Here is a 12,873-nt window from a genome sequence, read left to right on the forward strand (position 1 = left end):
GTTTTAATATTCTTCAGGCACTGGGAAAGGGCTGATTTGGAAAATCTCCCAAGGATCATGATCCCTAACAGGTTTTTGTTGTGTCCTCTCCTGGAAGATGTTAGTTGGCACTGAGAGTCTCTTGCCATTTGAAAGCCAGTCCGTCTACAGGCTGAGAATATGTGAAGAAAGTGCATTTAGAGGAAAGAAGAGAAAATATTTTTGCAGTTTCAGAAAGATGACTGCTCATACCAAATTAGCTTGAGGGAAAAATTGACTCAAGTTAAAGAAGTAAAAAGTGGAGCATAGGAAAGCCACAAGGGAAAAGAAACAAAACTAAAAAACAAGGGAGACTTGGAAAGCTGGTTCTTTTATTTTATAGTTCTGAGTAGAGACAGTGTCTGTGCCTCACATCTTGCTATATTTTTATGCTGTTGATGTCAAGACGACATTGTGTTCAGTTTAATGTTAGTTTTGGAGTCACAAATCATTTGGCAATACTCTCAAGAAAATGCAGACTCTTCTACCCCTGCATCCAGCCTCTCCTCAGAAGAAGTTGAGCTGCTGGGGCACTGTTCTTGCCATTATTTATTGTAGCTCTAGTGCATGAATCCAGATTGTATTTATGAAGTGTAACTTGCTGATCAATTTTAAATCCCTGCATTGGAAGGCTGGAGGCAGAAATCAGGAGAAGAGAATTAACTAGGTGCTGCTTTGAGTGCTTTGTGAAACAGGTGGTTTTGCACAGCCCGCATAACCCGGAGCCAACTCTGTTCTCAGTATCTCTTGTTGAGAAGCGCAGGATTAGAAGAGCTGATGTCTTCTGGCAGCCACGACACCTCTGCCGTATTTATGGGGGCTCCAACTGGAGAAAGGCTGGTGCTGAAATATTTGTTAGTTAGAGTATCAATATCTGTAGCAACTTCTTTTAGAGCTTAAAGTAAGAATAGCGACACAAACCCTCCTGCTGATCAGTCTACTGGCCTGAACAAATCTGGTTGAACTTCTGTTCTTCTATCTAAAGGATAAAATGAAGTTTGTTTTCAAGCTCAGTGCTAATTCATTTTATTAGTATTCATTATATATCCTGTTGCTCTAAACTAGGAAGAACTTTTTTTTTTTAAACTCTGCTTCAGCTTTTCATGGTGTAGCATTCACTATCTTTTTATGAAAAAGTCATAAATTAATCAGAGCAGTATGATTCTTGAGAAACAGTTGGCAATATTTACATTTTTTTCTACTTTGCTACTGCTCCAACTTCTTCCTGTAACAACTGCGAAGAAAGCCCCAAGTGGATCCAACTGTATCTGCCTTCAAAATGCATTTTTGTTTCAGAACTAAATATCTCACTGCTGCAAATGGAGCCAGCAAAGACATTTATGTACATGTACACAGCCAATAAATTCAACTGGGGAAACGGGAAAATGTTGTTATATCATGTCTTTAAACCCCACAGCCCAAATCTTCCTTATCGTAATTCAGACAAGGAGCAGGGGAATGGAACGGAGCAAACTCGAGAGAAAACTCAGCTATCTGGGAGGCCTTCTCTCATTGGCAGGCAGGGCTGGCATTTCTCAAGTTGTAGCATGACTCAGAGGGTTTTTTAGAGATTGTGGGTTTAACTCTGGTTAGGGAAAATCCAGGTTCATGCTGTAGAGAAGATGAATGTAGGATCTTCCTGCAGGTTTTCACACTTGTTGTGTGAAGTTATTATGCTTTGTTATATAACTGCCTCTTCCACCTCCAGAACTGGCTGTGTTTTAGACCATGAGTAAAGTGATCGGAGCTGGTATTGCAGTTTAAGTTTTTAAATTAATTTCTGACACCTTTGAGTTAACGTGTACTGTGGAAATACAAGTTTTTTTTGTTATTGTTTGCTTGATGTTCTTACCCATGGTAAAGGCAGTTAAGCAGCAAGCTGGAAAAAATGGGTCTGCTTAGCTTTGGTAATGGGACACCCATGTAAAAAGTAGAGAAAACCTTCTGAATAAGCAAAAATGTTGACAACAAGGCCGTAGCACTGCTAGGGAAAAACACCACTGAACACAAGGTGACTGAAGGGGACCAGTCCCAGGTCTGAAGGCCCCAAATAATTTACTTCTGAGCAGTGTTAAATGGTGTTTTGTTCTGCTGCAGGGGTTGTGGTAATTCTGGTAGATCTGAAGAGATTCCTCTGTTGTAAATGAGTTTACAGCGTGTGCCTTTGGGGGAATGTGCTTTTTGCAAGCGAGGTTCCAGCGGGTCCAGGTGGGTGTTGTCTCCTACAGCATGGGGCACAGTAAAATAGCAATAGCTGATGTGCTGTTCGGAGTGAGTACACTAAAACACCCTGCTTCTACATCTGGTGCAGCAAGATAAACTGTGCAGAAAGAGGAATATCTGTAAATCTTCCCTTCTCTCTTGCGCTCTCCCCTGTTAGATTTGAAGCTTTTCCTATCATTGAATCTGGATTTTTAAGCTTAAGCTTTTTTAAAAAAAAAAAAGCTTAAGCAGGCAGTGGAGCCGCCTGACAAACTTTAAAGAATAAAGCATTAAAAACAATCTTCTGGCTGTTTTGCAAATCGAACAAAAAGACCCAGACCAGGGAGTTTCTCTGAGATCCTGGAAAGCGGCTTGACCGTATGCATCCTGTGTCCTCCTTGGGTGGTGCTGGTGCTCTGCTCCCCTTTGGCTGAGGGGCAGGGAGAGATTTTGAGACCTCTGAGGGAACTACCTGCTAGCAGACAACGTGCCAGGCACCAACAACCGGACTCTGCTTCCTGATTCCCTTGGTGAATGAAGGGGCTAGGTGCAAGTGGTTGGTTTCTTTTTGCTGCGGGTGGAGCAAAGCTTTTTCTCATTGCAGTGGTGTTCTCCCGTAAGATCAAAGGGCCTGGTGAAGGCTCCGCTTTGAGTTCTGCCTGCATGCTCGCAAACCCCATTGATCTGGAGAGCAATTATTCCCTGTGCCGGGAGAGCGAGCCGGGACTCTGTGGAGCACGCGAAGTAGAGGCGTGCTCTGTGCCGGCGAGACGGCTCCGTCTTTTCACTCTGAGCGGGGGTAAGCCAGGGTTGTCACCCCCGCCTGCCTCCTCCGCAGACTGGAAGATCCGTGTAATGTTGCCTGTTTCGATCTGGCTACGGCTCTGCCCTGCTCATTAGCGAACCATGTGCATCTCCTGACAAATGACAGAAAAATTGAAAGCCGCCACTTGCAGAAATTAAGAAGGGAGTCGCAGCCCCTTCGGCAAGCCCTCTACTCGCCTTGTTAATTCATTTAACAGTTCAGCTGTCAGGGAATGCGGCTTTGATTGGAAAGGCAGTGAGCGTTCAGGGACAGTCGGGATACTGATATTCATCCCAGTCCTAAATACAGCTGCTGCCAGAGGTGGTGTTCTGCTTGACTGAAATTAGGACTCTGTTAGAGCCGCTGCTATATCAAGAGCATTATTCTACCAGGTCGCTGTCGTTACGTGATTGTGTGGTTGGCTCCGGAGTTCAGGAGACTCTGCTACCTGCATTTTAATTAAACAGAAATCACAGGTTTGGGGCAGGCATGCTTCACCTAATTTCCGAAGGTGAATAAAATGGAAGGCGGTAATACAAATCCTGTGCTAACGAGCCTGCAGCCTCCAGTGCTTCTCCCGTATACTGCAAAGCTGTTCTGGATGAAAAATAATGGAATTCATAATTTCTGCCAGCTGCTGCTGGAGGAGAGTGTGTGTATGGGGAGAGGAGGTAGCAGAATGGGGGAAGTATACCGAGAGACACTTGCCTTTAAACAGATGATAAATCCATTTGCATGAAGAGGGGAGTGATGGGTGGCATTATAACTGATGATGACATTGGTGACCTTCAGAATTCACAAGAACTGGTGAAGCTGGGCGGGTATTATTTTGTTCTTTTTAGTAATCTCTCAGAGCTGCTTCTATAAAGAGAAGGGAAGGAGCAAAGAGCTGGGAGACAGAGATCCATTTCTTAGAAGTCCTGCGCTGAAATGCTGCGCTGGATGCTAACATCATCTTTTGGAAAAGCAGGTTTCCTGTATGTCTCACTTTCATCAAAGCAAAACGCTAGGTTAGACAGCAGCTCTGTCTGGGACAGAGGGACAATTGCTTCTTTCCTCTCTTCTTCCCTCTTCAAAAACTTGAGTTTATCCCTGGGTGCAAAGCTTACAGAAGCTGAAGCAAATATCCTTGTTCTCACTCTTTTCTGCAATTATTTTCATCTGCCCTCCTGCCTGCCACACCACAGGTGTCCCTAGAGTTTTCAGACCCTTTTCTTTTGCCAGCAGTTGCCTGCTCACCTGCACCTGAAGGGTGGGTAGGAGGCTCTGCTCTGCCAGCCACATCAGGAGGAGCACTCAGAGCTGCCTGGATGTCTCCAGCATTTTGCACGCAAGGGGTAGAATCCACCTGGAAAGCTCCAGGACTAAAAATAGCAGTTTAGAGCTGGGAAAGAGAAAACAAAATATGGGGCTGAACACCTGCGTGAGGAAGGAGAAGTCACGCTAAGGAAAAAGGAGCAGGTAGCAGCCTTACAGGGAAGCAAAGACTTGACTCCAGACGTGGCTTCCCTTTATGAGCTGCTTCTAGCAAAGCGCTCTTGTCCCTTCTTAGCTGCTTATTGTGCTCAGGTATTGACTCTTGGTCTCTCGTGCTAATGCCAGAGAAGGTTGTCAGTGTAAAGCTGTTTTGTCCTCCACTGTTTTCATCTCCTTATGCAGGCCTCATTCTTTTCATGTGTTCCTCCAAAACATCCTACATGGTGTCATCTCCCCTTTCTAGGTCGCTTTCTGGAGAAGCGCACCACCTCAGATGCCCTTTTCTTTTATAACATAGAAGCTTTATCTCCTTCTCCACCCAGAAAGTAGCTGAGAAGATGCTGTGGAGAGAAGTCCCCTGTGCCTCCTTGTTAACAGCCTGCAAGAGGCATGACAACATTTCGACACATTAGAGCTGGCAGCTTCAGTCAGTCTACTGTGGCCCCCGTGGCTGTTTTCTCCTATCTGTTTGGGACACATGCGTGATGTCTCTCAGAGACTGACTGTGCATATGCAGATAGGGAGTGCATTGCTGCTGGCACTGCTAGAAGAACTGGTTGGGCATTTCCATCCCAGACTCCACTGATGGAGGGAAGAGGAGGATTATCCTGGCCATTTCGCATTGCAGTTGTCTAAAACCTGTCAGCCTACTGACAGTATCTTCCCTTGATAAACAAGAGAAGATGGGAACTGTTGGAAAGTAGTATAATAAAGATATTAAATTACTGGTTTCTTTTGCTCAAACTTTAAACAAAGGGCTTGACCTTCCTTGGCACTCTAAAAGCACCAAGCCTTTGAAATCTTGAGAGGTATTTACCTATTAATTGTTGACTTCTGAACATCAGGAAAAAGATGCTTTTGGGGGGATTGCAGGGTATGTTTGAAACACTGATTTCCCTTTTTCCCTCGCCTTTGAGGCTGAAGAGGCCTGCAGAGTTGTTCCAGCATCATGTTCAGTTGTGAGTTATCTTTACCCAGCCCTTGACTGGGAGTGCTGTCCTCTGGGAGCGATGCTGGCCTTTCCTCCTGCCCCCAGTGCCTTTCTCTCGAAGCAAGGAGAGGTTCTCAGCTGAGCTCGGAGTTCAAGATCCAAGCCACATTCTCCAGCACTGTGCCAAAAGAGCAGAGTAAGATGAGAGCAGAGCAAGGAAGGAAAACTGTAGGAAAATGGAGGGTAAAAAAAGAGTGAAGAGACATTTCCTGAAACCTCTTTTCAGTTTCTCTTGCATTACTGGAAACCGTTATGATTATAACCCCTGTATCCCAACAGCCTTCCATTTCTGAAAGTAGCATCAGCCACTGGATAGATCATATCAGTATTTCTTGGTGGATTTTAAGCTCATCCAGACTCGCTCTATACATGGTTTTCACTTGGGGCTTGTCTACAGCAAACCCAAATTGGATTTGTTGTTCCCATCAATGCAGCTCCACTGGTGGTAATAGCAGTATAGATAGGACTCAGCTGCATTATCTAATCCAGCAAGGCTGTGACAGGACAGTAAAAAATAACAACAAAAGTGTGCCTACATTAGAGCATTAGTCACTGCTTTTTACGGGTGGAGCTGCACTGCTGGGGAATTACAGATATGAATTCTCTGCATAAACCTTGGCTCCCTTTCCTGCTCAAATTGGCTACTTCTTAAGGGTAGCTTTAGGTTCTTAATCCGTTTATAGATGAGCACAGAGGTTTCATAATTAAACCTCCAAATTTGGTAACCTAGGTCAGTAGCTGATGTTGTAACGGTAAGGCAGAATGTAGCCGTGCCAGCGTGAGCCTGTGGAAGAAGTGTCCTTAATGTCAACATGTCAAAAAGACATCCCTGCAGCTCTCCGGAGACTGAAATCTAATGTCAAGACAGGAGGAGGCAAAGTCTAAGTGCAAGTCTTATTGCTGTCAAAGCAAGTTATTCTACCATATAGGAAAAGGAATTTTAAGAGAATGCACTGGAACATAGTGTCCAGATTGAGACATACATTTGATAGGCTTATTTGACATCTTGAATTCTCCATTGACAGTCCAGAAGCTCCCTAAAATGATTTGCAATGTTTTCATGCTACAAGTAAAAGCTGAATGTGTGCCTCATTAACGGCTCATTAAGTTGTTAATATTGGTCATAAGCAGCCTTTGGTACAGCACAATGCTTTATACGGTGCAGCAGCTCCTGTTTAGCTCTGGTTTAATTGCCTCTTTTTATCACGTCTCAGCATAGGAAAGATGTTTTTGTCCATGCAAAAATATAATCAGTTTCTGATCAACTGAACTTGCTTATCACTTTGGCTGTTACTGTTAGCGCAGGTGGTGTTGAGCTGCGATTGCCATGCAATGCTTGCCCAGACGATGAGCTTCCTTCTTGCAAACCCAACAATTCAATGTTGGTTTTCAACACTGACTCGAGCCCAAGACAGACATACTGTCCACGCTCGAATTTATCAGCAAAGCTCCTGTCTTTGCTGTGTAGCCGGTGCAAGCGGTAGTGGGAGTGCTAGGACAAATTGGCTGTTAGCGGTTCTGCTGCTATGTTATATGGCCTGTGAAGAGCTAAGTGCAGGGACATCCGTGCGCAGGACACAGAGGGCGGAGGGACGAACGGTGCGATCGTGTGTGCAAAGCCTTACTGAACTAACAGCAGAGCAACTCCATTAAAAGGAAAGGAATTAACCTTCCTTTAAAATACATGAGCAATTGCTATTAAAGTAAAATGGACCATAAATTACGCTGGTAAAGAAGTGAGAAAGCCCCTGGCTGATAACTCATATTCCAGCAGACACAGGCTGGAGTTTGAGTATTTTTGACTAAAGGCTTATATTTGCAGCCAGATTTCTGTTTCTTCTGATTGTATTGTCCTGCTCTGCTTGTATTCATTCATCCTGGCGTACAAGAGCAAAAGGTTGTGAATTTTTTCATCTGGGTCTCAACTCCTGTGGCTTTGCCTCCTCTGTATGGCTTTGCTGTGAACCCAGCTGTAGAGAAACACAGCTGGTTTTCTTTTCTGACATCTGTTTGCTGTATCCATCATCAGTCAGGGAACCGAAGGCATTTCAGGTTGCCCCTTGCAGACTGAAAGCAAAAAAGTTGCCATTTTTTATGAAAGTATGAATTAGCGATATTCTAAAATATTATGGCCAGAGTAATCCAGACATCCAGGATGAAATCAGGATATAGGACCACAGTGATGAACTGAACTCAGGAAATCTATGATTAAAAAATAAACAAGGATTTCTCATTTGGAATCTAGAAGATGTAAATTTTTGTCTCTCTCTCCCCAGGACCACAAGATCACAGTCCTCTGTAGACTCCCTGGGGTTCCCTGACCCTGGCAATTTGTAAATCCTAAATTAATCCCTCATGGGGATGGATGACCTGACTTGCTTCAAAAGCCACAGAGAAAGGTTATCTCAGTGGCAGATCTCACCTGCTCAGTTTGACTTTTTTTCGTATGGGTTTTAACTTCTGGTATATGGCAAATCCAGAGGAGATTCACCCTAATTATCTGATACATGTCTCTCGACTTTAGTGGAGTATAAGGAACTGTCAGTGCTCATGCAGGCTTTGGTAGCTGCTGCTGTTATTGTTAGTGAACATTAAGTGGGTGCTTCTGACTGCTGACATTGTGATATTATGATATTGGAGTGGGGGACTAGCAAGTTATAATGAGAGGAACAAGACTATAAATTGAGAAGGAGGAGTCGTGGGAACCAGGGCGCCCGGGGAGACAGGCTGAAGTAGATAATTTTGACTCAGCCTAATGGATAGCCTGTTTCCAGAGGATTGAGAATGGCACTTTCCCCCATGGTGCTACTCCCACTCCTGCTGGTGTAAGCGAGAGAGGAGTGAGGCCGGAGTAGCAGGCGTTCAGCGGTTCTTTGCCATCTCTTGCATACATGAACAACCCTCAGTACCTCCTGGGGGGCGAATCCTGCACTCATCAGAGCTGACGCTGCTCTCAGTTATGCAACTTTCACACTGGTTTAGCTCCGCTGGCTTTAGCGGAGCCAACCCTGATTTACATTGATGTAAGCGAGAGGGGATCTGAGCTCGTGGGTTTAAGCCTGTGTTTGTTTGCGCATACCTAATGCTCGTCAGACTCTCGCTGCTCCTGCTCACGGGTGCAGCTCTGCTGGCGGATGGGCTGCCCGCCTGGGTGGGAGCACATCCTCATCGACACGCAAGAAACGGAGAAAAAAGCTCCTCTTATTATTTCCCCCCTTCCTGTTTTAACCACCTGTGCGCCCTTTCCAGAGGCAATCTGACAATCCTGTAAGGGCTTCTCTTTTGGGCAGGACCTTCCCGGGTGCTTGATGGATAGTCTCCGTATCCACAGTAGTAGCCTATTTAAGGCTTTTATTAGGTGGGCAGAACTGTGGGCTTCAGCAGCAGCAAAGCGCCTGGGTTTTGTTTGCGGGCCGTCGCTGCTTTGCAGTACTAGTCTGTGAGGTAGCCAGGCCTGGCTCGTAGGCGTTGTAATGCAAACCTAGTGGCTCTTCTGCCTCGTGCAGATCGTACCTGCCCCGTGAAGATCCTGGATTGCACATGGCTCGTTGGGAAATCTGAAACCGGTATTCAAAGATTAGTAATCACAGCAACAGTGTTTTCGCCATTGCTGGAAGAGAAGGTGAGGGAGCGGGTGCGAATTATTTCTGCTCAACTCGCTTGCCATTTTATAAAGCTTCTTCATGAATAAGTCATATCTGCGGAGGTTTCTTCGGAACACGATTGCCTCGTTGGTTTGAAAAAAAGGCTTTGGCAAGTAACCTCCTAGAGTCTGGGTCCATGGAAAGGATGCTCCGTTTCTAGTCCTTGTTTCATTTCAGCATTTTTCTGATATGTGTGGTGAATATGATCTGTCCCTCTTTACTCCCCTTCTTCCCTCGTGCACCTCTCCAGAACGCTGAGTTATCGATAAGCCTAAGCAGTGTTGGGAAGCTTCACCACGCTAAAGAGAGAGCCTGGGGCTGTTACATTTGGCTATCGTTTGCAGCTGCTTTTATTTATGCTTTCTCATGTCTTTAATACCCTTAAAACCAGGATGCGGCAAAAATACTTTCCCACACCTGCTAGACTAAGTGCCGTATTGAGGGAGGGAGCTGTGTTTGTCTGTCTGGATAATACGACACAAAGTGAAGCAAGGGCAGGTGTGCCCCATCCTGATAGTCCATTCTCTTTCTCCTGCTCGTTCCTCCTTTTTCCTCCAAGGTGGTTCTGTCTGTCTTTCCGTTTTTGCTTTGCTTGCACTGTGCTCCCCCTTTCTCAGTGTTCACGAGGGTAAGAGAGATATTGTTCAAGATGTTTTTGTATCATCGTCTATTGGTCTCTTGTAGGCTAGGGAATGTTCCAAGTTCTCTTACCCTGATCTATGCTATCATGTAAATCAACACATGGATTTCTCCCCTGAAGAACGGTAATTCCCCACTAAAACCTGGCTTTTTGCAGCTGTTTTAGCTCCCCTAGTAGGAGGTGGGGCTTCTCAAAGATGGAGGAGAGCAGATTGCTCATTTTCTGAGACTCACTTCAGGTTTCAGGGTGACCACGAACCTGTCCCATCTAAGTTAACAACTGGCAGAGCGCTAGTTTTTGGTGCCAAATTGTGATGCCTCAGTAAGAGGGTAAGAGCACTAGTCAGGTCAAATGTTAGCAACTGGAATTGTGTTGGCAGGGTTAAGGATGTCAATATGCATCCTCTGTGGGTGGTTCTGCCTGTCTTGTTGCATCTAAAGTAGATTTAAGTGATACTGGAAGGTGCAGTATTAAAAAATAAATAAATAAATAAGAACTTTCATCACAAAATGTAGCCTAGCTTAAAACAGCTAGAAGTTGGTGGGAAACATCTTTTGCATTCTAAATATAGCCTGTACCGCTTTGTCACAGCGGAAGGCTGCTTCACAGTAGCTGTTTTTGAAGCACAATTAACTAATTGTTATTGAATTAATCAGCATAGTTCACACAGCATTCCTGATGGCATCCAGAGGTATTGCTGCATGGAGTTGGTTCCTCCTACCTCCTTTTCACAGGCACTGTAAGGACATGGCCAATAAACACGGAACATTTTTCTCTTGTGCAGTTTTTCCTTCATGGAAGGAGTGACTGTAAACATCTGCAGAAAGACCTCTTTGTTTATTCTTGGAAGATACCATCCTTGCATTTGTTCTCTGAGCCGATATTGCAAGAAAACCTCTTGTTTTTGTTTTGCCCACCCTGCTAATCAGTGTAGTCTTGCCGTTTCATCTTGTGACCTTCTCCCTGTTTTGTTGTGGTTGGTTTTTATGATCCACTTAACTATTGCTTATCTATGCCATAACCTGAGGGCAGCCGCTGCTAAGTGAGAGGGAGCAGTCAGTTCTCCATGTCCACTGTAGGCACAGAGCTTAAATGCAGAAAAGAAAATGCAGTAAGAAAAAACATAACCTAAGATTAAATTTTAAGAGTGAAGATAGGGTTACACTGGCAGAGTTTGCGTGGGGATGATGGGGGGGTTCTGGAAAGAGGTCCGTGATCAAGAGTACACAAAGATCTGCCCAGCAGAGCTGGTCCTGGGGTGATGCAGGAGAATGGCTTGTTTGACCCCTCCCAAAATCTTTTCCAGCTCTGTTTTTCCACGACTGTGTGAGCCAGCGTGTAAACTTTTGAGGAGCTGTGTATGCAGGCTTTAACTGTTAGCACAAGCTAAATGGGGTATTGCTGTGTCTTCTCTTTTGTCGTTAGTGACTAGGTAGATAAGATTACTGCTGATACGCTGGGACATGCTGCAACCACCTCTCCGTTGTAATGTGTAGCCATGCAGATTAGAGGCTTTTTAGGCCTGGAGCCGTCTCTTTGTTCTGTGTTTATGCAATACGTTGTGCAATGAGATTCTGGCCTCTAGGTGCTAACACCAAAATGCAAATATATTGATTACTAGGGAATAAAAGCAGGCATGTTCACAAAACCGTGCTTTGGTGAACTGGGGGGAAAATGCTTGCTAGAGAGAAAAGGATCAGATGTCTTTACAAAACAGAAATCTGCTTGGATTGTTTGAAACTGTGGGATCAAGCTGATGCATAGAAAATCTTCAGTCTCGTCCACTGCAGCTTTCTCCTCATTTTTGGCTGCGTGTTTGTTTAAATAGCTTGAGTATCAGGCATCTTGCCCCTGACTTGTCTCTAAATTTCCTGACATAATACTGGGAAAAGCAGTAGAGGAGAGCTCCTTGGCTACTCAGAAATTTGAGCAGACGTAACAGCAGAAGGGAATATTTCATAAAAACGTTTATTAAGTTTAGACGATGAATCACAAGGATTTGTAGCCTACCTGTGCTACAGAGCATCGTAGCAACTGTCACTAAGAAAAGGAATGGAAGCACAACGGTACCTCCACCCTGATGAAAAGTTGTCAGTGCCACACAGCCCAGAGAGCAAGTATCCCAGGCAAGCAGCAGGAAAAACTAAGGTGAACCTTCTGCAGTACGAGGAGCTCTGGTGAAGGCCGGCCTCTAGGGATTTTAAGCACCTTCTCTTCTAAAGGTTATAGGCTTTTGCAAGCTCAGATTGGCTGCAGCGTGAGCAGAGGCTGTTCAGCGTGACTGAAAAATCAGGGCAGCGATATGTTTAAATGTGGATTTAGGTGTGTAACTTTATTCATGAGCACATGTTGACTCTCCTTCTTGTTGCGTTTCCATTAGATTTGTTGTCTTTGCACAATCCTGCCAACATCCTCCCAGTTCAGTGTTATTATTTTCTACTAATGACTGTACTGTAATGTACAGTCTGCTCAGGCTTTTCTCCGTATTTTTTGGCAGAGAGAGAATTTCAAGGAGACAGCCTTAAAGGTGAATTGAAATCTGATAAGAAAAGAAATGTTTGCAAATATCTGCATGAGATGCCAATGCAGGATACGTGGACAGACTTGGACATGATGAATATGCACATTTTTTCGGGGAGAGTGAAATGCTTTCTACCTGCCAAGTGTTGAGTTTGAACCCCCGGGGTCTGTGTCACTCCTGCTCTAGTTGATAATGTCACTAACACCTAAAGCAGTGTGAGGTATGCAGCTTTAACCCTGCTTCTTATGTATTAGTGATATCAACAGCCATGAAAAAATTCAGAGCTCGGAAAGCTTGAACTGTGTTTCTAGAAGGCAAAAGGCTTTTGAATTCACCTTTAAAGTGTATTTGCTTTTGTTGGTACAGGCTGCCCATGCATTCGGTGAATGGTTTGAGGTTTCAAACAGGTAGAGTCTGCAGGGATATATTTCCGTCTTTTGAAGTATTTCATTTCACCCTTAATGTAATGTGCTGTCTGCACAGAGCAGCATCAAGCGTAAGCAGCGCCTTTCTGCTGTCCCTTGCTGTCAACACGAAATCTGTGCTTATCAGGGGAGGGACACAGCAGCCTTTGAA

At 44.6% G+C, this 12,873-nt stretch overlaps 1 protein-coding gene across 1 annotated transcript in view; it reads left to right on the forward strand.

Moving 5' to 3' along the window:
• The window catches only part of SDK1 (sidekick cell adhesion molecule 1), a 432,196-nt gene that overhangs the window by 383,517 nt on the left and 35,806 nt on the right, over window positions 1-12,873 (forward strand). The window lies entirely within an intron of this gene.

This window comes from Apteryx mantelli, chromosome 16 (genome assembly GCF_036417845.1).
Source record: "Apteryx mantelli isolate bAptMan1 chromosome 16, bAptMan1.hap1, whole genome shotgun sequence".
NCBI lineage: Eukaryota > Metazoa > Chordata > Aves > Apterygiformes > Apterygidae > Apteryx > Apteryx mantelli.